This window comes from Bidens hawaiensis, unplaced genomic scaffold, assembly GCF_021521415.1.
Source record: "Bidens hawaiensis isolate Kalapana, Puna unplaced genomic scaffold, B.hawaiensis_p1.1 tig00003356_1, whole genome shotgun sequence".
Taxonomy (NCBI): Eukaryota; Viridiplantae; Streptophyta; class Magnoliopsida; order Asterales; family Asteraceae; genus Bidens; species Bidens hawaiensis.
Genome location: NW_027491185.1, coordinates 1,744,153 through 1,768,148, shown reverse-complemented (window position 1 = coordinate 1,768,148; position 23,996 = coordinate 1,744,153). Strand labels below are relative to the sequence as shown.

General features: G+C 37.6%; 2 pseudogenes across 1 annotated transcript; both read right to left on the bottom strand.

Annotated features, from left to right (window-relative positions):
* Positions 1-849: 849 nt before the first annotated feature.
* On the bottom strand, positions 850-2,325 carry LOC143623272 (protein BPS1, chloroplastic pseudogene; annotated as a pseudogene).
* A 3,157-nt stretch (positions 2,326-5,482) lies between these two features.
* Positions 5,483-10,512, bottom strand: LOC143623225 (CAAX prenyl protease 1 homolog; annotated as a pseudogene). Its single transcript, XR_013151854.1, has 13 exons — positions 10,152-10,512; positions 9,970-10,054; positions 9,784-9,879; positions 9,642-9,707; positions 9,433-9,531; positions 9,237-9,350; positions 9,057-9,159; positions 8,255-8,317; positions 8,089-8,181; positions 6,352-6,465; positions 6,196-6,267; positions 6,016-6,081; positions 5,483-5,950 (listed from the first exon to the last, which is right to left on the bottom strand). The product of XR_013151854.1 is annotated as a CAAX prenyl protease 1 homolog (transcript).
* Between the last annotated feature and the right edge of the window lie 13,484 nt (positions 10,513-23,996).

Here is a 23,996-nt window from a genome sequence, read left to right as displayed (position 1 = left end):
TTGGCCAATAAACTCGATCCGGTTAAGCATTTGCGGTGCAGATGGACTTTTTCATTAGCCTTCTAGCATAAACCTTCCTACCAAAGTCTTTTATAATAGACTCAACAACTCATTTCATGACAGATTCCTTGATAATTTCAGGTAAAATTTGTGTAAAAGATTGTGTTGATGTGCGAATAAACACTTAACTTGAACACGGACCCGCTCAATTTTAGAAACAAGAGTTGTTTAAATATCAAGGTTTTTTAAAGTCTTTGGTCCATAATCAATCATGTTATTCCTTAAATCATGTCTTCTTTTCTTGTTGTTCCTTGGCTACATCTAAAAACACGGCCTATGATATTGATCTAGCAAGCGCTTTGAGGCTGGACAAGATTTAAACCTTGTACGCACATGTAGATCATCAACCATATTCTTAAATCTAATCAAGAAACAACAAAACAAGGCATGATGTAAAAGATAGCATAACTGATTGTAAACCACAGACGCTCAATAACCTTGATGATTCTTTAAACAACTCCACTTTCTAAAAATTAAACAAATCCATGATCAATTTCAATGTTTTCTCGCCCGCCAACATAATCTTCTACACAAACTTCACATGAACGAGTCAAGAAGACGGTCAGTAAATGAATGATTAACTCCATTATAAAATACTACTTAGAAAGAAAGGTTTCTGATAAAACTATCTGAGTCAACTCAGTTAAGTATTTGCAGTGCAAAAGTCAAGAATGAACTTTGCTTCTATTTATGCATGTTTACATCTTACTGTCATTTGACCAAATCCACTAAAATTGAAGTCATAACATAACATAAAGTCAAACAAAATTTCTAAATTTACCAATATTTTTTTCAAAAAACTTTACTATAGCAAGTTTCTTCATGTAGAACCAAACATATATTAGCATTTTGATGCCAAAACAAAACATATATAATAACCCAAGTACCGCGTAACTAGACAAGTACACCACAAAAACAACACGACATACATAATCGACTAAAAAACATATGCACATATAAGAAAAATCACATTCTAACCTGCTGCACGCCTCTCCGTGGCGGCTGCTGTTGAAAATTATCCAACAAAGCCATCCGCCCGTCAACAACAACCTTAAAAAACCGATCCATTTCCGCTTTGATTTCATCCAACCCAACCAGAAACTCCTCATTACTTTCCATCAACTTGCAACAATAACCATCAAAAACTTCCTGTTTTACTTCGCCCAAACCCTCATGTACCAACGGGTACAGTTTCTTTACATTTTGGTCGAGCACCCGAAGCTCCTTCAATGTATAAACATCCCCAGATGCATATATATTATTTATTTCACCATTCATAACAGTTTGCAATTCGGTAAAAGACTCGCACCATAAATACTCTTTTGGAACCTGCAAATCGACAAGGGTCCTAGGAGTGGTTGAAAATGCAGCCATTAGCGCACTGAATATGAACATGGTCTGAACCTTGAGTCCATACATGGCTCGAACCAAGTCTTTAGCTTTCGGTATGTTCTTGATTTTGGGCAAGTTCAGTGTTTCCTTAAGCTTACATATGACATCACAACAATCTTCTAACTTTGAGTTGTCATATCGTCTTTGATATTGCATCCACTCGTGAAGAGACGAAGATGCCAGCATGAGCTTTTGTGGGTTACCGGATTCCAAATCGAGTACCGTGCATTTCAACATGACATAACCAAATCTTTGCCTTACAATATCGGTCTCATACGCGCTGCAAAAGTCGAGAAGTTTTAAGCTGTTGTCCAGGTATATATCGACCCATTTTCTGTCCCAGCTGCATATTGGGAGTTCTAAATCGACAATGAGGTTTTTAATGTCGTTAAGGGTTTCACAAATGGAAGACAATGCGGATTTCATCCATGAAAAGCTAATGACATCGGTTGTGTTAGTTGGTTTCAGTAGGCGAAACCTTTCGGTTAAGTTTTTTTCGTAAGTGATTAGTACTGGTGAGGGTTGATGAGAGGCTTTGTGCATCATCATCTTAAACGGATTCCCAATTGGGAGAAACGGCCTGTGGGGTCCATCTGACCGACTCATTTTTTATTACCTGCAAAACCACAATTACAAGAAGAAAACATATAATAAAGCATATACGCAAAAAATTAATATTAATAATAGTAAAAATAATCCGGAGGAGACTCGTGCACCAAGTCTCATCCGCCTTTAGGTTCCAAGAGTCTGGATAAAAGATCTTTGTACGAAAGTCGTTTGCATCATTCCATGACTTGAACCAATGGTCAAGAAGAAGTAACCTTATAGGTTGCCCCATGGTTCAGCCTGTAACGATCGATAATCACGCGCACATTCATGAGTGATACTATGATTTTATTATATGAATTACGAATTCTACTTTGTATGCATAATCTGATTTTGAATTAAGTGTACACATAATCTCTTTTGTGATCAAAACCAAATAATAATAAATTAATAATGTTGACGATACACAAAGAATGATCATCCTCGATGCTATGTAAGTATGAAATTCACAAATTTAATGTGAATATGTGAATACTGAATCCAAAAAACCATATTATGTAAAGACTTGTTAATATATTTGAAAAATATATATATCTAAAGGGTTTGGATCAAATACAAATTAAATTAATGTATTAACTGTGAGAATCAGGTAGTGCAATTATATATACAACATAGTGTAATTATAATGTAGTGTAATTACAACATGGTGTAATTACACTACGATGTAATACTAATTACATAATTACACTACTTGATTCTCACAGTTAGCCCGTTAATTTAATTTGTACGTTAATTTTCTCCATATCTAAAAATCCAATTACTTTCTTCACAGAAAAATCCCAAATTCAATTCCCCTAGTCTTGTACATATAGTTTATCCGGTTAATATATTTGAAATACATCTCAAAATCAAATTATTTTCTCCAAAGAAAAATCCCAAATTTAAAACCCTAGTCTTGTAAATATAGTTTCTCTGGTTGATATATTTGAAACTAATGCATCTAAAAATCAAATTATTTCATCAAAAAAAATACAAATTTAAAACCCTAGACTTGTACATATAGTTTCTGTGGTTAATATATACTTGAAATTAAAACATATAAAAATCCAATTACTTCCTCCAAAGAAAAAACCCCAAATTTAAAAACCCTAGGTTTGTACATATAGTTTCTCATTTCAAATATCAAAATCAGAACATGTGAACACAGATCTAACAATAATAAAACCTATAGAGACCGAAATTAATGAAAAAACTATAAAGAAAAAGTCAAAATTGAAGTAACAAAATTAGTCAACAAGATGAGAAGAGAACTTACCAGAGATAAAAAGCAAATCAAGCTATGTTAGATCTGTACCAGCAATATCTGAAAACCACCATCAAATTTATCATCAACAATTGAACAACTTTAAGTAACATGAAACAAGTAAAAATCTCTATAAATTCTCTTTTTGGCTTAACACACAGTTGTTGAATGTTGAATAGATGGACATGATTGTCACTGGCCGGCTGGTTCAACAATAAATAAATCTTAAATATATAATATAAACAAAATCTCTATAAATTCTCTCAAAACAATTTGTAAATGAAGGTTTCTCTGATCCGAATTTATAGTATAGGTTTTATCAAATTCAGATAACCCTTAAACAGTTATAACATCTCATTATATTAAAAATTAATCTCGTCAAATATTTTATATATTATTTAAATTACGGGTCACGGGTCTCACCAAACCCAGATAGCTTTTAAACTTGGTTATAACATCTAGTTTATTTTTAAAGCTCTTCATTATCAAATCCTATGTATATTATTAACTTACATACAATAAATAAAACTAAAATCCAAAAATATATATATAAATATTATAAACAAAATCATATAAAGCAACCCCGTACGGGGATAAAAGCTAGTTATAATATATTCATGCAAAATAATTAAAGGAAAAAGTTAAAAACAGAGAGGTGTGAGAAATATTTGTGATCAAATAAAAAATTTCTTAAATAACTAAAAAAAATCATAATTCAAAATATACATATAAATAAAAAATAAATTTAAAAACTAAATGTTTCCCCGCCATTCTCATTCAATAAAAAATAACGAAAAGACACAGTGGCAAAAATAAACAAAAAAACACAATAATAACTAACCAACGACACAGTATATCGCAAATGTAACATAATGTTAAGTAATATAACATAATATTAAGGTAAAAAGACATAATCAGTCACGAAAATAAACAATAAACACAATGATAAATAGAAAACAATGATCTTTTTCCCTCAACATTATTTTTTTTGTTTTTTTTTAAACAAGGAAGACGGTGTTTTACTTTTTAACTTTTTTATTAAATTTTGAGTTATGATTTTTTTTTAGGTTTTTTGTGTGGCTATAAATCATTTTCATTTTTTTCCCTCTTCGTATAATAACTTGACCCAACAATTATAATGTATTTATTTTCATTTAACTTTATGAAATAATAAGTAAGTTGTTATGACGAATTTGAGGCTTAACCCTTGTTGAACAATAAAACATAAACGGACCGTCATAAGATATATGGGGGCTGTTTGAAAACCATTTACATCTTCAATTTTTATTAAACCCGCTAAAAATATGTCTTCAAGATCTTCAACTCAAGTACATACGCAAAACCTATATTATTTGTATTTGTTTTTCTCTTTCTTCAACAACTTTCGACATCTCGCTCTTTTTATAGTCAGGTAGGAGGTATCCTCTACACAATGCATGAGTAGTTGTAACATGTGCCCAAAACTTGTGCACTAGCAAATCCTCAACTTGGGGTGTGTTTTGAGGTAAAAGGAAAATAGAAACCATAATTATGCCTTGTATGTATCGATGGTTTTTATAGATGAGCTTTCTATATGAATCAGAATGACAACAATATGAAGTGGTAACATGTATGGGTGTGGTTGTGCAACAAGTTAAAGAGACTCATGGTTAAAAGCAGGCCCATCTCCGAGAATTTAAATGCGTCGGCCGAGCCAAAACAAAAAGGCCTATAGGCCTTAACAAAAATTTTGTATTCGCTAATGTACATGAATAAAACTTTTATCGACTGATTTATTATAAGCAGAAACCATTTTGAGCATGTAATTATCTCATAAACCATTACAAATAACCTTATTTTGAACACCAAAAAACATATATATGTAATATGTATAAAAAAGTTTACTCCCCGGCCGATAGTGTGGCTCGCACACCCTCCGAGCCTCCCCTGGTTAAAAGGACGGCTTTAAAGAACAAGTTTATCATTTTGAGTGAAAAAAGCTCACCCGCTATACTTGTAAGGAAAGCGTAGGACCAAGTAGGATTTTTGTTGAACAGAGTTACCTAGATAGTCAACGTAACAAAATTTTGAAAGTGAATTTGGGTTTCAATCCTGTAAAATCCGAAAAACTGATCATATCATAAGTTGCACATAGTTTATAAGTTTTTTATGTAGCACATTAATCCTGTTAGCATACAAATTTCATATCCGAACTTGGCCAATCCCGAAACCAACCCAACTCAAGAAAACCAAGACCAACCAACCCTATATTGGTTCTGTCTTTAGTTTTGATTTTCAAGAAGCTTCTCGTTTGGTCCGGTTCCAACCCGATGTACTCCCCCTAGGGAAGTGTATCAAAAATCATCACCAAAGTTATTGGGCTCAAGCAACCCCTAAAAGTATATCAATATACATGATATTTCATACTTCTTACCCTTTACGGTTTATAACTTCGTTTAAAACATTTTCCAGATCTTGATTCTCACCCAAAACTGAAATGTATATTACTTTCTAAAGGGTAAAAACATCTAATTCGGCTAAATCGCTATCTTCTTAATCTGCCTTCTTATCAGCTTCATCTAAGGCCGCTAACCTTTCAACCAGAGGAGGGTGAGAATAGTGATACGCAGAGTACCATGGATCCGTGTTCATTGCTGACAGATTCTCCTCCTACAAAAATCATTCATTTATTTAACAAAAAAGAACATAAAAATAAATTAAACTGAAGAAAATACCTGAAGCTTAACTAGTCCATCTCGAAGTGGTTTAGAATAACCGAGCTTCTTTGCAAAAGCATCAGCCTAAACATATAAAACACATCAAGTCAGACAACCATATTAAAGGGTGCAAAAAAAATTGAAAATCAAATAAATTAATTTGGATGTTAAATATTAATATCCAAATAAAAACCATACCTGAAACTCAAAAGCACGGCTTACAAGGTTGAGCCCAAAGCCTACAAGATGCTGGATAGGTATTATAGTGTGCTGCAATTAAAAATCAAAGAGTTAAAAAATATTAAAAGAAACTAGTAATACTATGTAATCAAAAAACAAGGTTGTGGGTTGGACCTGAAATAATATGAGCCCAATGAGTACTGGTTGAGTATCGAATCCGAAACTCATGAATAGATCCTTTGAGTTCCTTACAAGTGTATAACCTCCAAATTGTGAAAACGTAACAATCTACAAAGCACAAAAGTGGTCAAAGTCAACACATGATTCGTCAAAGTCAACTCTACTAGCCCGTGTAAAGATTGCTTAATAGATATCTATCTATTCTAATAAATAACTACCCATTTTTGCCACTTGTCACTCTCATAGCTCTCTTCATCTTTTTTTCAACATTTCAATATTGATCCTTATACTTTAAGTCATTTCAATATATGAATTGAAGTTTATTTTCATTAAATGTAAATCCTATTCGATTCATTCATTAACATTAATGGTGAAAGATAAGGAAATATCAAAATTGAAGTTACAGACTTATTATAATTAAATCACTGAAGTTGAATATTATAATTATAATTCATATGAATAACGATTTACTATATGAACTATATATCATTTATTTATATGACTTTTTGTGTAGTATAAAATGCTAGCAACAAGAAGATCAACCTTTGGTTTTCAATATTCTCTTTTATAACTCAGACAAAAATGTTCCAGAAACATATATTTTATGACTTGATTTAGATTTTTTTATACATTAAAATATATTTAATATAATATGCCTTATAAGACAAATTACTTAATTAAAAAAACTCAAATTTAAAAAAAAATCTGTTTCAATCTCTTTTCACTATTTTCACTTTCCAAAAATCATTTAGGATATGAAAACCTAGAATATTGTTTTCATCAGTTATTTAAATCATTTCAATATTATATTAACTTAGTAATTTTATTTTTATACAAATACAATGATTTGAGGTTATGTTAGTGTTACCTGTTTGGTAGCACATAATTAAAGTGTCTATTATAGTTTATATTCAAAATAATTAAGCTACACACAATTTTTTTTTTAAATTTACTTTTATTTGAACATGGATTTATGGTTAGTATGTCTGTCATTTTCCATTCATATGAAATGAAACAAATCATTTTGTTATATTTAAATTTGGATTTTATATGTTTCTTGATTATACAATTGTTAATTTAAACATATAAAATTAATTAAAATTTGTCATATGCAGAATATTAATAACAAATAATTAATCATGATCAATTAATTTCAGATTCTAAAGATTTTAAGAATGATTATATCATCAAAGTTCAGGTAATCTGTTTTTGGGATAATCATGTTTTTTTTTATAAACATGACCAAATGATCTCAAATGACATTATGTATAATTAATTGATCAAAAGGTATGCTATTTTATGTGTATGAATATTTTTTTGTTAGTTTCATGGATATATATTATAATTTATATAGGGTCGCAGTATGTACTTGAATAACCTTATTTGTTACACAGACAACTATGCATGGCTATATCAAGAGTTATAAGCAAACATATATGTTGCCTTATAAAGAGTTACAGGCAGACATAGACTAATGATTTTGATTTTTGATAAACAATGTAATACCAACCAATACAATCACAAATGTAGTGTACAAAGAAGGTTTTACTTATGTGTAACATATTTGTGTAATCTTAGTTATGTAATTTTCATATAAATTGTAATTGTATTAACAATATATTATCATTTTGTTGATTGTAATTCACTTAATGATTAAAATTTAAAATTTTCATCAATTACCCGTGTAATACACGGGGCTCAAACTAGTATTATTATAAAATTAGAGCACACCTGAACAGCAACAAAGGAGAACATTGTGTGATTCAGTTTCCAGTGACCAAGTTCATGAGCAATCACAGCAACAACTTCTTCCACATTTTTACACTGCATACAATCGTATACCATGTTTATAAACCAATTTTATTATACGAAAAATAAAATACACAAGAAAACTTACCTGCTGAATCAAAGTATCGTAAAGAACAATACGCTTGTTTTTAAAGAACCCATACATGTATGCCTGATCAACAAAAACATTATGTCAATGCAAAACAAATAGAACAAAGATTTCCATGCAATTAGAATACAGACAATTCACTATAAGCATGTAAACGAACTGAACGTCAGTGAACAGTTCATGAACCATTCGACGGAAAGTTCATTATGTTGGATTATTTAATAAACGAACGAACATGAACAAAAAGTTTTGTTCATTTAGTTAAACGAACGAACACGAATACATGCTCCGTTCGTTCATTTATGTTCATGAACGTCCGTTCATTTAAATCCGTTCACGTTCATTTATCTTCCTTGGTTTACATTTGTTTAAGTTCGTTAATAACATGTTAGGCCGAATACATGTTCTTCACATTACTTTAACTAGTTTTAGCTCAGTTATGTTCGTTCATCTATGTTCAGTTAGGTTTGATCGTTTAAGTTCATGAGCCGTTCGTTTATACTGTTAACGAACAACGAACATAAACGAGCACGAAAAAGAAAACCAAGTTCGTTTTATCGTTCATGTTCAGTCATTTGTTCGGTTAAAGTTAGACGAACGAACACGAACATGCTCCGTTTGTATTTGTTCATTTTGTTTACAAGCCTAGTTCACTGTCACTATTATTTCATGATAGCTATCAATATCTATTACAGGTGATATTTATTATAGAAGTGTAATCTTGCATCCCAAAACAGAAAAAAACAAAAAAATAAATAAATAAATAAACTGAATAAAGGATAAGTTTATAAAAAATCCTCACATTGCTATGGCTCGACCTTATAGATCCCAAACAGCTTCTTCAAAGGGAAATTGAGAGAGGAAGCAAGGGTCTCAATTTTTGTCCTAAGCTCGCCTTCTGGTAGCTAATAACACGCCAAATAAAATTTCTCAGAAATGAATTTCAAATAAGCAATTAGAACCTTAAATATAAAAAACTTACAGGTGTAAACTTGTTAAAAAGGGGTGCAATTAAAACCGGGTAAATTGTCAACATGACAAGAGACAAAGCAAACATAAACCCCCAAAGGTAGATAGCCAAATACGGACCGCCTTTCTGCAATGAAAATAAAACACTGTTATTCTAGAAATCAACAAATAAATAAACATTGTAATCAATGTTATCTTATGAACTGCACCTGTACTATTAGAATGATGGCAGCCACAATTGGTGGTCCTATTATTATAGCCAAGATCATGCCCTTAATCATGTCTCTGATGAACAGCAAAAGTGTTTGCTGTAACCACAAATATCATTTAATCATTTATCAGTTATCAACAACATAGTATCTAACTTCAAACAAAACTGTAAACTATATAAAATAACAAGAGTGATGTTCTATAAAACCTTGTTGAAACCATGTCGCTCCTCAATTACAAAAGTCGAGTAGAGAGAAAAAGGCAAGTCTGTTATCTGCACAAAGTATATCAAATATTTTAAAACTGAGACTTGATAAAAAATTAAAATTTCACAAATATGTAATATATACATGAGACCAAATCATAACACCAGCTAGGAACGCGAGTGTGTGATATATTTCATTTTCTGCATCCAAGCCAGTGGACTCCAAAACATCACCTGATTTCTGAGACCAATTAAGAAATATAATTAAAAACTGATAAGAAACCTATATTCTATCAATTATCAAAGCATATAAACAGATTAAACCACCAACCTTCCAAAACCAGGGCAAAACACCAAAGAGCAAAATAGCAGAGTCCATTACTATTGTTACAAACTGCTTAACGAAGTGAAAGTTACTGCAAAATGAACAAAAAAAAGGAAAATCAAATTCAGCAGTTTGAACAAAAATGACCAGTGGATTCAAATATTCAATGAACATGAAATTTGAAATACCTTTTATCAATGCTATAAGCCCTAGATTTTTCGAACTTTTCCTTACTAATCACCCCTACCAAAGTTTTAGGAAGTGTTGGCAGCTTGAGTGCAGCATATTGTCTCACATCCAGATACGTCTCAAAAATGTACATCAATATCATGAAACCCAGAAATCAATAGTAACTGCAATCACTTCATACATTGATAATTAGGAACATTATTGAAAAACTTCATAAGAATATTTGGAAAAAAAAAACTAGTAAATTAAGAATTACACTTGATTGTGAACCTAGTGTCAGCTTAAACAACAATTCTACGAAAGTGTTGTAAAAATCGGTATTAGTCAGCGACTAGTCGGTAATCAGTGGCTTACCTATTCAATTTCATTTGATCAGACCCTATAATTGGCAGCCAGTCAAAGCTAGTCCAAATCGGTCAAAACTGGTGATGTACACCTCCCGAACCAACGGGCTGGTTCAACCGGTCCGTTTGACCCGGGCGGATCCATACAGCAAGAAGCATGAGGGTTTTATCTTCTTACCCACACTGTTTAGCAGTTGCATTTTTAATTAATTTCCTTCTACTTATTTACGTGTTTTTATTACAATTATATGTGTTTAGTTTTTAATTCCCTGGAATTATGCTACGTGGGTAGACTTTTCCAATTTCCATTCTACGTAATTTGTCGCAAGGAATGAACAAAGGCAGTGTATGTATTTTGATAACTTGGCATGCTTAGATGGTGTTCTTGGAGCCTAAATCTGAATTAAGTGGTGTATCCGTATCTTAATTCTTGTTTAGTTTTGCCCTACGATTAGTTCGAGTGGTGTTTCTGTATCTCGAATTACCGTCGTCTATCCGTTTTCTGTTTGATTTCAATTTTCATACCCGTTACCGGTGATATTGCTACCAACTGGTCAAACATCGGTCAAAATCTTTGAATTATTTATAAAATTGTACTTATTTTAAAAATTACATATAAAATTCAGTGTTGTGGAACTCTCAAGGCGCTTAATCGCATTGGAATTTATATGCATTTCTTAAATATACATATATGTATTGAAGAAACACCAGTCGAACCCCGACAGATTACGAGTAACCTGAGGGTTAGATAGACGTTTCCCACAAGGGGTTAATTCCGGCAAGATGGTTCTTCCGATAATCTGCAAAACAGACACCGTGAGCTCGTCACTAAGAAAGGGGGGGTTCCTCCTTGTGACCACCCTCCGGCGTGAGAATCAGTCTATATTACTCTTTGAATATAAAAGTATATTATTAATACTAGAGCAGTTATCAGGTAAATTATACAAGATATTAGATGATGAAATGATATTACCATTTGATGTCTTTTATAGCCGAAGGTGGGTTTCCAAGGAGGTTTAGCCGGCCTATTACTCTGCCAACTGTGGCCTACGCACGTGCTCTGCTGGTAATTGGTGGATAGGTAGCGGCTGACAGTGACCAGGCGTGCTGTTCACTTTTCCTTTTCCACCAACTACAGGCTAGGCACGTGGTATGGCAGGAGTTGGTGAGCAGGCGGCGGCTAATGGTCACAGTGCTGTGGCGTGTTGCCATGCTGCTGTCAGTGAGCTGTCGTATCGTTGGTCAGATCTTTTGTCCATACCTCGTCAGGTATCACACAAAAGATCCTCCATTATTATACGGACTGGCTCATTTAGGCGGGAGTTTTCCCCCTCCCGCCTTTATGCGGGAATGTTCCCGGCTTTGCTCATTCCTTCTTCAGGTGACTACTGAATTATTACGAGTCTGAGCCTTATGCGTGTAGCCATGCTGCGCGGGTGGCCAGTCCCTAATGGCGGGTATCCGCACCTGCGGGAACAGGGGATACTTGGAAACCATAGGGAGGCATTTTCTGCGGGACCAGCTTGCGTACCGCATGTGAGGTCGTCACAACTCTGAGCGTGGTGGGTCCTGCAGGTTTGGTAGGTCGCGGCGCAGACGTCCCTATGGTGAAGTCTGCGGGTTCAACTGCGCAGACGTCCGTTTAATGAGTCTTGCGTGTTCAACTGCGCAGACGTCTCCTTTTAAGGAAGTCTTGCGGGTCCTAACCGCCTCTGCTGGGACCTACCTCTTCAAGTCCCCCCAGTCCAATGTTCTTCTCATGAATGTTTAATAAAGTGAGGTGAACTTTTGGACTTTAAGCAATGGGTTTTTGAAAAGGGTTTAGTTTTATGGGTTTTCCGCGGGAAGTCTTACCCACGGGTTTCCCAATGTCACGCAGAATTTCCCAATGTTCTGCTTGATCTCTGGGATGATGCGGATAGGTCTGTAACCTCCCCGCAGGTCAGGAGCGTTTAGAACCTTTTGTGTAGATTCTCCATGAGGTCTTGGTGGTTTTGAACATAGTGATCAATCATGTTATAACCACCAATTCCATCCTGAAGTTTCAAACAATCTAGTTCTTAACGTTCCCGCTATGCGGGGATGTTAATCCCGTTTCTGCAAGCATGGCCCAGAAGATCCTTCTTGGTTTCAATTCCCATGGAGTGCTCGGTATGCGAAGGGTTTTGCCTTGACGCTGTACCCGCACTTCGTCTTATTAGTTACTTTACTCCCAAGGTATCCCTGGCGTTAAATCCCTGCAGGGCTAGGTGCGTGAAGGGTTTTGCCTTAACACTGTACCCGCACCTGACTTATGGTTGCCGAGGTGTTCCTGGCGTTTAATCCCCTGCGGGCGCTAGGTATGTGAAGGGTTTTGCCTTAACACTGTACCCGCGCCCGACTTACAATTGGGTGCCGAGGTATGACTTTTTACGGGTGTTAGGTATGTGGAGGGTTTTGCCTTAACACTGTACCTGTGCCCGTTTTGTAGTTGGGTGGAATGCCAAGATTTTCTCGGCTTCACTTCCCTGTGGGTGCTAGGTATGTGAAGGGTTTTGCCTTAACACTGTACCCGCACCCGGCTTCATAATTGGGTTTTTCCGGTTTCCGTTCCCTGCGGGTGCTAAGTATGTGAAGGGTTTTGCCTTAACACTGTACCCGCACCCGGCTTCATAATTGGGTTTTTCCGGTTTCCGTTCCCTGCGGGTGCTAGGTATGTGAAGGGTTTTGCCTTAACACTGTACCCGCACCCGGCTTACGGTCAACTGGATAGCCGGGGTAAGGGGTTTTTCCCGCTTACTTTTCGAATCTTTGGGATTTGCGCATGCATATTTAAATTTATTCTAGCGCTTTTCCTCATATTCTAGATAGGTTAACCGTTCATCGCGTGGTTGTCAATAGATCTAGGTACCTTTCATGATTTATGCGGTTAAAACCTGCATTTTCATTCAGTAGGGTGACCGACATATAACTATGACTGACCTGCGTGAAGGTTTTCTATTCTTTGGGTTAATGCGGGTTTTGCCGCTTTCCCCATGCAACGACTTTTGTACTTATGTACGCGGTGAAGACCGACATATCCGTGTGAACAGTTTATATATGAATGCAAAACCATTAACGTCGATGTTTTAAGGAGAATCATTTCCATTAAAAGCGGCTCTTGGCCGGTACAAACTTGGAATTGATCTACATGTAACATTTGCGTAATTGAGCTCCGTTCCATGTTCGTGGGACGGGAGTACCATCGAGCCTTTCAAGCCGGTATGTGCCCTTTCCCAGAACTTCTTTGATAATGTACGGCCCTTCCCAGACCGGTGCCAGTTTTCCTGGGCGTTCCTGGTTTGAAGCCTCGTTGTTACGCAATATGTAGTCTCCTACATTGAAGTTGCATAGCTTCACCCGCGTGTTGTAGTACTTTTGCATTTGTCGTTTGTAGTTCTCTTCACGCGCTGCAGCTAAGTCTCTGCGCTCCTCGGTCAGCATAAGGTCTAACCGTCTCTCTGCGTCGTTGTCCTCTGGTTTCATCATGACCCTTGGTGAAGGTAGACCAATTTCGACCGGGACCATGGCTTCGGTGCCATAAGTGAGGCTGAACGGTGTTTCCCCTGTACTTGTCTTTTTCATTGTTCTATGAGCCCACAGTACATGTGGAACTTCGTCCACCCAGCCAGATCTGTGTTCCAGCAATCTTCTCTTTATGCCATCAACGATGCTCCTATTTGCTCTTTCTACCTCACCATTACCCTGCGGGTGTGCCACTGAGGTAAAGGTATGGGTGATTTGAAGTTCTTTAAGCCACCGTTGTAGGCTCTTGTCAGCAAAGTTGGTGCCGTTATCGCTCACCAAGTTTTGTGGAAGCCCGAAACGACAGATGATAAACTCCCAAATAAATTTTTTGATATGTTTCGCCGTCGTTTGGGCTAAGGGTTTTGCCTCTATCCACTTGGTGAAGTAATCGATGGCCACCACTAGGAATTGAACGTTTCCTGCTGCTGTAGGGAATGGGCCTGTCACATCGATGGCCCACTTCTGAAATGGCCATGCAGAGGTGACTGGAACAAGATTATTCTTCGGGCGATGCGTGTTAGGTGCGTAGAGCTGACAAGATCTGCACCTTCTGATGTAAGCCAGCGCATCCGTATGCATCCCCGGCCAAAAGTATCCCGCGTTGTTCAGTTTGGCTACAACTGCGCGTGGGCCTGCATGTATCCCGCAGATGCCTTCGTGTACCTCCCTTAGGAGGTAGTTAGCATCTTGGTCGTCGACGCATCTTAGGAGGGGGCCAAGAAAGTTACGTCTGTAAAGTATGTCATCGATGAGTTGGTAATTCAGTGCTTTACAGCGTAGTTTTCTCGCCTGTGCTTTTGACTCTGGCAGTATACCCGCCGCAAGGTAATTTATTATTGGTGTCATCCATGTTTCTGTGCCGGTTTGGATGACACATACCTCTTTGTGCGGGACTGATGGTGCGCCAAGGAGTTCGATGCGGATATCTTTTCCCAGATGGGTGAAAGCCAGTGACGCGAGCTTACTTAACGCGTCCGCAGACTTGTTTTCGCTACGCTTGACGTGTATGACTTTACAACTGTTAAAATCGCGCATGAGGGTTTTTGCTTGAGCGAGGTATAGGGCCATTGTGTCGTTCACTGCCGTGTACGTCCCGTTAATTTGATTGGCGACTAGCATGGAATCTACATGGGCTTCCAAGTTTTTCACTCCCATCTTACGCGCAATCCTTAACCCGGCCAAAAATGCTTCATATTCAGCTTCGTTATTCGTGCTTGGGAAGTCTAGCCGAATAGCATAAGTGTACTCTTGGCCTGTTGAGTTGGTCAGCTTTAACCCTGCGCCTGAGCCCTCGCTGCTGGACGCTCCATCAGTGTAAAGTCGCCAGACCTCGTCGATGTCTTGTGCTGGAGAGGGCTGAGCCTCGTCCTGGCACTCATTCTCTTGCGATGCGGGGACCTCGGCAATAAAGTCTGCCAAGACCTGGCCTTTTATGGCTGGTCGTGGCTTGTATTTTATTGCATATTCCCCCAATTCTATTGCCCACTTGGCTAGGCGTCCCGACAGTTCGGGTTTGCCCAAAACGTTTGCAAGTTTATAGTTGGTGAGAATAGTAATTGGGTGACCTTGGAAATATCGTCTTAGCCTGCGTGAAGCCTGCACCAGCGCTAAGACTAATTTCTCCAGGGTAGAATACCGAGTTTCAGCGTCCGTTAGGAGGCGGCTAACATAGTAGATTGGCATCTGGATGCCTTTTCGCTCGACTAACAGGACGGCCCCGGTCGCTCTGTCTGTTGCGGAGAGGTATAGGATTAACTTCTCTCCCGCTTCCGGTGCTGTGAGCGTTGGAAGTTCGATCAAGCGTGACCGAATTTCCTGAAAAGCTGCTTCCGCTTCTGGTGTCCAGCGGAAGTGCGTTTTCTTTAAACAGTTTCTCAGGGTCGACACGAACGGGAACGCCCTTTCCGCATGATTTGCCAAGAAGCGGTTAAGCGCAACTAGGCGTCCGTTCAGTGTCTGAGCTTGCTTGATGGTAGTAGGTGATTCCATTTTGACAATGGCCTCGACCTTTTCAGGGTTCGCTCTGAAGCCATCTTTTGTAACGATGACTCCTAAGAACTTCCCTTCTTCCATCCCGAAAGAACATTTGCTCGGGTTAAGCTTCATGTTTATCCTCCTAAGAGTGTTGAATGTTTCTTCGATGTCTTTCAACATCGCTTCCGGGTCAAGACTTTTGATGACCAGATCATCCATGTATACTTCCAGGTTCCTTCCGATTTGGGCGTGAAACTCTTTGTCCATTAGGCGTTGATATGTGGACCCGGCATTCTTAAGTCCGAATGGCATCATTTGATAACAGAATGTGCCATCGGGCGTCCGAAATGCGGTCTTATCTTGATCGTCAACGGCCATGTGGATTTGATGGTATCCTTTATACGCATCAAGGAAGCATTTAAGGCGAAACGGTGCTAACGAATCTACCTTGAGATCAATTTCGGGTAACGGGTAACAATCTTTGGGGCATGCTTTATTCAGATCTTTGAAATCTATACACATGCGCCATTGTTTGTTAGCCTTCGGTACCATAACGGGATTTGCAACCCAAGTTTGATATCTGCTAACGCGTACGATGCCTGCGTCAAGGAGTTCCTTGACTTGGGTTCTACACGCGTTAGCTTGCTCTACCCCCATTACTCTACGCTTTTGTATGACCGGCGTAAAAGCCGGGTCACATTTGAGCTTATGCTCCGCTTTATCTCGAGGTACACCAGTCATATCTGCTGGTTTCCAAGCGAAGATATCAGCGTTCTTCTGTAGTAAGCGCTTGAGTAAGGTGCGTGCGGGGTCAGTGATTGTTGGGCCAATGGTGACCGCCTGATCGGGGTATTTGCCATTGAAAGCCCATTCTTCTGGTTCGGTGAATGTGCGTTTGGCCATTTTTGGTATGGGGTTGGAAGAAACAGATGCGATACATACCTGGGGAACGCCGGTGATCATTGTTACACCTGCCGCTGTTGGCCATCCCATCATGCCATGGACCGAAGATACAACGGCATTGAACCTTGCCATCCCATCTCTTCCGAAGAGGGTGTCATATGTGTGATGTGGTTTTCTCAGGACAACGAAATCCACATCCTCTGTGCGTGAGCGGTTCCCATCCGTAAGAGTGACGGGGAAAGATAAGATACCCAGGGGGGTGTTCGTGCTGCCATCAAATCCTTCCATCGAGGTGTAGACCGTTTCTAACCGCCCCTTGTCTTCCTCATCTAGCTTGTCAAAGAACTGTCTGTACATAACCGTTGATGAAGCGCCGTTGTCAACGAGAGTGCGGGAAGTGATGTAATGCCCCAGCTGGGTTTTGATGATGATAGGGCCCTCTTTGCTGGGTCCTCCTGGCACTCGTGGGAAACGTACCTCGGCCTCTTTCCATGCACACGATTCTGTCGCTCGTCTCTTCCTACCCATGATGTTACCCTGGACCATGTGGATACTGATGTCAACTGGCTTTCGCCCGTTGTTTCTGTATCGGTTGTCATTCTTCCCTCCGTTCTTGATTGATGCCACCAGGTGTCGGAGTCTGCCATCCTTGACAAATGTTTCGATAACATCTTTCAAGGAGGAACACGTTTCAGTATTGTGGCCTTTTATGCCGTGGAAGTCACAATACTTGTTTTGATCTGCATCCGGATGTTGTCGGATCTTCGGAGCTCTTGGCCATGGGAGCTTCTCCGTGGTGAATACCTCCGTGACACTTTTAGTGAGCGGCGTCCACCTGGGGTGCTGATCCAACAGCTGTGTATTACCTCTTTCGCCTGCGAAGGAGCGAGAGCTAGATGAGGTGTCAAAGTTTACCCTTGACTGCCACATGTGTAGCTTCCTCCTTTTGTTCCGCTGGGCGGTTTGGACACTCTCTCTAGTTCTTTGCGTATAGAAGTCTGTAGTCTTGGGCAGATCTCTACCCAGTTGCTTCTCTGTTTCGGCAAAGCGCTTGGCTGCCGTCATGATGGCATCCCATGTGGATGGCATGCCATCTTTACCCGTCAACGTGCGGATAAACTCTGGGTAATCCGCGCCTTGAATGAAAGCTGCGCGAACAAGGTCTTCGCTTATAACACCCAGACTCAGCTTCTTTGAGTTAAAGCGAGTAATAAAATCTAGCAAAGGCTCGTTCTTATCTCTAACGCAGTTGAGTATTGTCCATTGTTCTTCAGTATATTTCCTCTGTTGACTGAAGTGTTGGCTGAACTTGTGTTGAAAGTCCGCCCAATCAAAGATGTGGTGGACCGGTAGACGGTCAAACCACGCTCTTGCTGCTCCAACCAGTGTCATCTGGAACATGTAACACCACGTGGGCTCCGTCCAGTTACTGACGGTTGCCCCCGCTATGAATCTGTTCAGATGATCATCCGGGTCGGATATGCCGTCGTAGGTGCCAATGTTGGGCATCTGTTTGGCGCCTTTTGGGGCGATTGCTTCCGCAATGTCCCTTGCAAACTTGGAAGTTCCTGCGTTTGCAACCGTAGGTCTAAAGGTTTTGGAAAAGTCACGAGACTTTGCCTCCGCGTTCCTTTGTTCGAAAGGCTTTCCGAAATTTCTTGTTTGGAAGTCTGTTCCCTTACGCTTCCCTTTCACCCTAAGGCGAGGGTTTGCGTCGGAATCAGATTCCTCCCAATCTTCATCCGAGGATTCGCATTCACTGCTCATGTTGAGCTGGTGTGTGCCTCCGAATTCGTAAGCCTGTTGGACGGAACGCAGGCGTTCGTCCAGCTCGGCTTGGAACTTTTTCTGACGTGCCTCCGCCCACGCCTTAACTTCATCAAGAGTTTGGTAGGGGAGCCTCGTTCGTTGTTTCTCTATCTGGGTATCAGTGAATCCCAGTGAACGATTATTTACTCCACTTGTCCCGGCTTGGGTAGCTGGGGCAGTGTTCGTAAAGTTTGTGTACTCGGTATCTCCCCCAGTAGCTGGGGTTGTGATAACCGGAGTCTCTTGGTTACTCGGTTTTGGGACCGGAGTATCCTTAACCATCTTTCCAGAAGTTTTGAAAAAACTGGAGAAAAATAAAGTTCTAGCTTTATGCACGGATGGCGCCAATGAAGAAACACCAGTCGAACCCCGACAGATTACGAGTAACCTGAGGGTTAGATAGACGTTTCCCACGAGGGGTTAATTCCGGCAAGATGGTTCTTCCGATAATCTGCAAAACAGACACCGTGAGCTCGTCACTAAGAAAGGGGGGGGTTCCTCCTTGTGACCACCCTCCGGCGTGAGAATCAGTCTATATTACTCTTTGAATATAAAAGTATATTATTAATACTAGAGCAGTTATCAGGTAAATTATACAAGATATTAGATGATGAAATGATATTACCATTTGATGTCTTTTATAGCCGAAGGTGGGTTTCCAAGGAGGTTTAGCCGGCCTATTACTCTGCCAACTGTGGCCTACGCACGTGCTCTGCTGGTAATTGGTGGATAGGTAGCGGCTGACAGTGACCAGGCGTGCTGTTCACTTTTCCTTTTCCACCAACTACAGGCTAGGCACGTGGTATGGCAGGAGTTGGTGAGCAGGCGGCGGCTAATGGTCACAGTGCTGTGGCGTGTTGCCATGCTGCTGTCAGTGAGCCGTCGTATCGTTGGTCAGATCTTTTGTCCATACCTCGTCAGGTATCACACAAAAGATCCTCCATTATTATACGGACTGGCTCATTTAGGCGGGAGTTTTCCCCCTCCCGCCTTTATGCGGGAATGTTCCCGGCTTTGCTCATTCCTTCTTCAGGTGACTACTGAATTATTACGAGTCTGAGCCTTATGCGTGTAGCCATGCTGCGCGGGTGGCCAGTCCCTAATGGCGGGTATCCGCACCTGCGGGAACAGGGGATACTTGGAAACCATAGGGAGGCATTTTCTGCGGGACCAGCTTGCGTACCGCATGTGAGGTCGTCACAACTCTGAGCGTGGTGGGTCCTGCAGGTTTGGTAGGTCGCGGCGCAGACGTCCCTATGGTGAAGTCTGCGGGTTCAACTGCGCAGACGTCCGTTTAATGAGTCTTGCGTGTTCAACTGCGCAGACGTCTCCTTTTAAGGAAGTCTTGCGGGTCCTAACCGCCTCTGCTGGGACCTACCTCTTCATGTATACAATTTTTTTCAATTTTGATTGATTTTGCCTAGGCACGAATTTAACAACCATGTCTATGAATACATTTAACCATGCCATATCGTAATAGGGATGAGCATTTTGACTGAATACCAATACCGTACCGAACCGCCTACCGAAAACACAATCTGTACCGGTACTCGATCTTCATGCTTTCAGTAAAATTAACACAGTATTCTGAAAGCAGTTCGTTCGTAATTACATAAACCCTAACAGTTACGGAGTATGTAAACCATAGACAATTAATATTAACAGTAATTTGTAAACCCTAACGATGAATGAAATGAGAAGATATACCGACTACGGCTTCCATGTATGGGAACGCCATGACGGTGACGGTTGGAAGATATCGGAGAAAGTGGTTACAAGTAAGTGGCTTCGTTGAATATTACGGAACGTATTGAAGGAGGTGAGGGCTTTTATACTGGTTTAAGGAGAACGAGTCCGCGTGGAAATTATTAAAAGTTCAATAAAATATCCGTATTACAACATTTTACAATTTACGTTATACCGCTTCTGGTGAGCATTTTAACATTTTATAAAACAGCGGGTGTGGTGAAAACCATACTCAAAACTCTACGACAGTCATTATATAATTATTACTTTTTAACTATTTAATATAAATAAACATATAAATTAAAAAAGAAAAAAATGACTAGATAAACTCCCCACATCCGACGTCTTCTCTACAAAGTTCATCACCAAAATATCATCCATAATGCATTAGGGGGGCGGTGTTCTTAGGCATTTTGGACCTAAAACGCCTCCCAAAAAGCCCCATTACGGATAGTCTAAAAGCTTGCAACTTTTGTCATTTTTTTCTAACGCTAAACTTTTCAGTTAAGTGAGGATAGTTTAATCATTTTATCATGTTTAACTTGTTTTCATTAAAAGTTAAATACTAAATACCCTACAACTCACTACAACTCACATTTTATCACTATAAACTCTGTCTCTACCTTCGACTCCACCTCCACTCAACTCTCAAAGAATAAGATAAATGTATACTTTTGAAACACGGATTTCAAAATTAGGGTTTTTTTCATGTTACGCTTCCACCTACAACCACTGTCAGCCACACCTCCATCTGCAACCACTGTCGGTCACACCTTCACCTTCAAGCTCGTTTTTCTACCACAAACATTATTCCGACACAAACTTTTTTCCAGTTATGTTTAAAGCCATTTAAACTATATTAAAAAATCATCACTGGACATTTTTTATATACGCGATTAAAATCAATTTTTTTATTAACAAAAAGAACGTAAAATACATTTTAGTAATAAAAAAAACGTACATATAATATAACTTATATAAAGTTTGTTTGAAATAAAAATAAGTAATGTTATTTAGATCTCTTAAACTATGCATATATTTATACTTTATGTTATAATAAAGTTTGTTTAAAATAAAGAAAATAACTATAATTTCTAAAATATAAATAATATTTTATATATATAAAGATCTTACATTGAGTTGAACAAGTTAAGCATACTCATCTTCTTCATCGAAGGACAAGACACCTAAGGTCACCCCACCCCTCGTCTTCAAGCCGAATGTATGGGACGGTGTTCCCGAATGGTTTGTTTGCCAACTTCACCCTTCCCTCCTAGAGCATTATCGACGCACCACTTACCCTAACTCTTAACACTTGTATGTAAAGCTTTGATCCATGATTAAACAAATTAATTCTCATTTGTTTGTATGTATGCACATCTATATCTATAATATATAATATATATAAACGAAAACCAAAAAATCCTACGTGTCGCGATGTGGTCGCTCCCCCCTTTTTTGGAGTCACCAGATTGAATTGATTTCTAAATGTTGGCTTCTCATGCATTTGACCCGAATTCATGGGTATGGGTCTTACCAAACCCAGATATTCTTTAAACGGGTTATAACATCTCCATCAATAAAAAATTATTCTCACCAAATTATTAATGTAAAAATCCTATAAAATAGGATATACTAAAAATTAATATCTTATTTATTTTAAAATATATATATATATATATATATATATATATATATTATTTAAATTAAAAACCAATTTGATAGTAAAAAACATAAACGGGTCTTGGGTCTCATCAAACCATAAGTATATTATTAACTTTCATAAATATTATTTATAATTAAACAACCAAGTTTATAGTAAAAGAAATAAACGGGTATTGGGTCTCATCAAAACCATATAGTTTTTAAACCGAGTTATAACATCTCATTTATTTGTCAAACAATTTATCATCAAACCATAAGTATATTATTAACTTTCATACAATAAAAAAAATATAAATACAAAAAATAAATAAATATTAGAACAAATAATATAAAGCAACCCCCGTAATACGGGGGATAAAAACTAGTAATATATATAAACGAAAACCAAAAAATCCTACGTGTCGCGATGTGGTCGCTCCCCCCTTTTTTGGAATATCCAAAATTAATATCTGATTTATTTAAAAAAGTTATATATTATTTATAATTAAAAACTCAATTTTATAGTAAAAAAATAAACGTGTCTTGACTCTCATCAAACCCATATAGATTTTAAACATGGTTATAACATCTCATATATTTGTGAAACAATTTATCATCAAACCATAAGTATATTATTAATTCATACAATAAAAATAATAAAAATTCAAAAAATAAATAAATAATAGAAAAAAATAATATAAAACAACCCCCGTAATACGGGGAATTAAAACTAGTGTATTATAAAGTCTTCACATTCTTTATTACATTTAAAAGATAATTCTAAATGAAAGTATGTTACAATTTAATGATATTTAAATTATAAATATATTATTTCAAATGAAATAGCTGGTTGCGTTGCTATTATCCCGAATAATTTGTTTACCTTTAAACATACAAATGTTGTCTAAAATGCAATTTTCCAAAATTAAAACAGAAAGTTCCTTTTGCATTTGGATATATATATATATTGTTTACGATAGAGTATGATTTATTATAGGTAAGTTCACGTGTCTGATTTTATTATCACATGATTTTAAGTTAGATAAACTTGTGTGCAGTAATAATAAAGATCTTTTAACTAAATTAATTTACAGAATTCATAACTTTATTTACATTTTTATACGTTCATTTTCTTTTTATCTTAAGTTGACCATATGCAAGTATACAAATTGAATATAAGTTGCATATCGTATTGGACAAATTTATTGTATTATATATTGTCTATTGGTATCTCATAGCTTCTGAAGATAAAAAGTAAATAAATATGCAATTAGAGATCGTTACCAAATTTTGGATATGTAATAAAGCATTTAGTTATTTACTCCAAAGTCCAAACTAGCTAATTGTAGCCCGAGCTTGTTTTATTCAAGGTCGTTTAATTTAACATCGCTATACTTTTTGAATCAATAATCAACACAGATTGGCTCGCCTTACAGCTTGAGCTCAATATCAACTCGTGAGTAAACTTTTTTTACTTGACTAGCTCGCTTATTATTTATTAGTCATGTAATATTTATTATATACGTATGTAACTATTTTTATTTATAATTATAATTATAATAATATATACTTTAGTTATATAATACTCAAGGTGTAATATACATCACTACACAAGAAACCGTTATATTAACATATATTATAGAAACTCGTTTAGGATCACAAGTATAATAAAACTTGGTATATATATACTTTGGGCTCGAGCCTCTTTATTACATATATTAAATTTAAATATTTGTTCAACACAAGCTTTTAACAAGTCAATCCCGATAGCAATTAGCCTTATAGGCCTATAAACGAACCAAACGAACACGAGCAAGTGCATGTTCGTGTTCGTTCAGTTAACTTTAAACGAACGAATACTTAATCGAACAAATATTT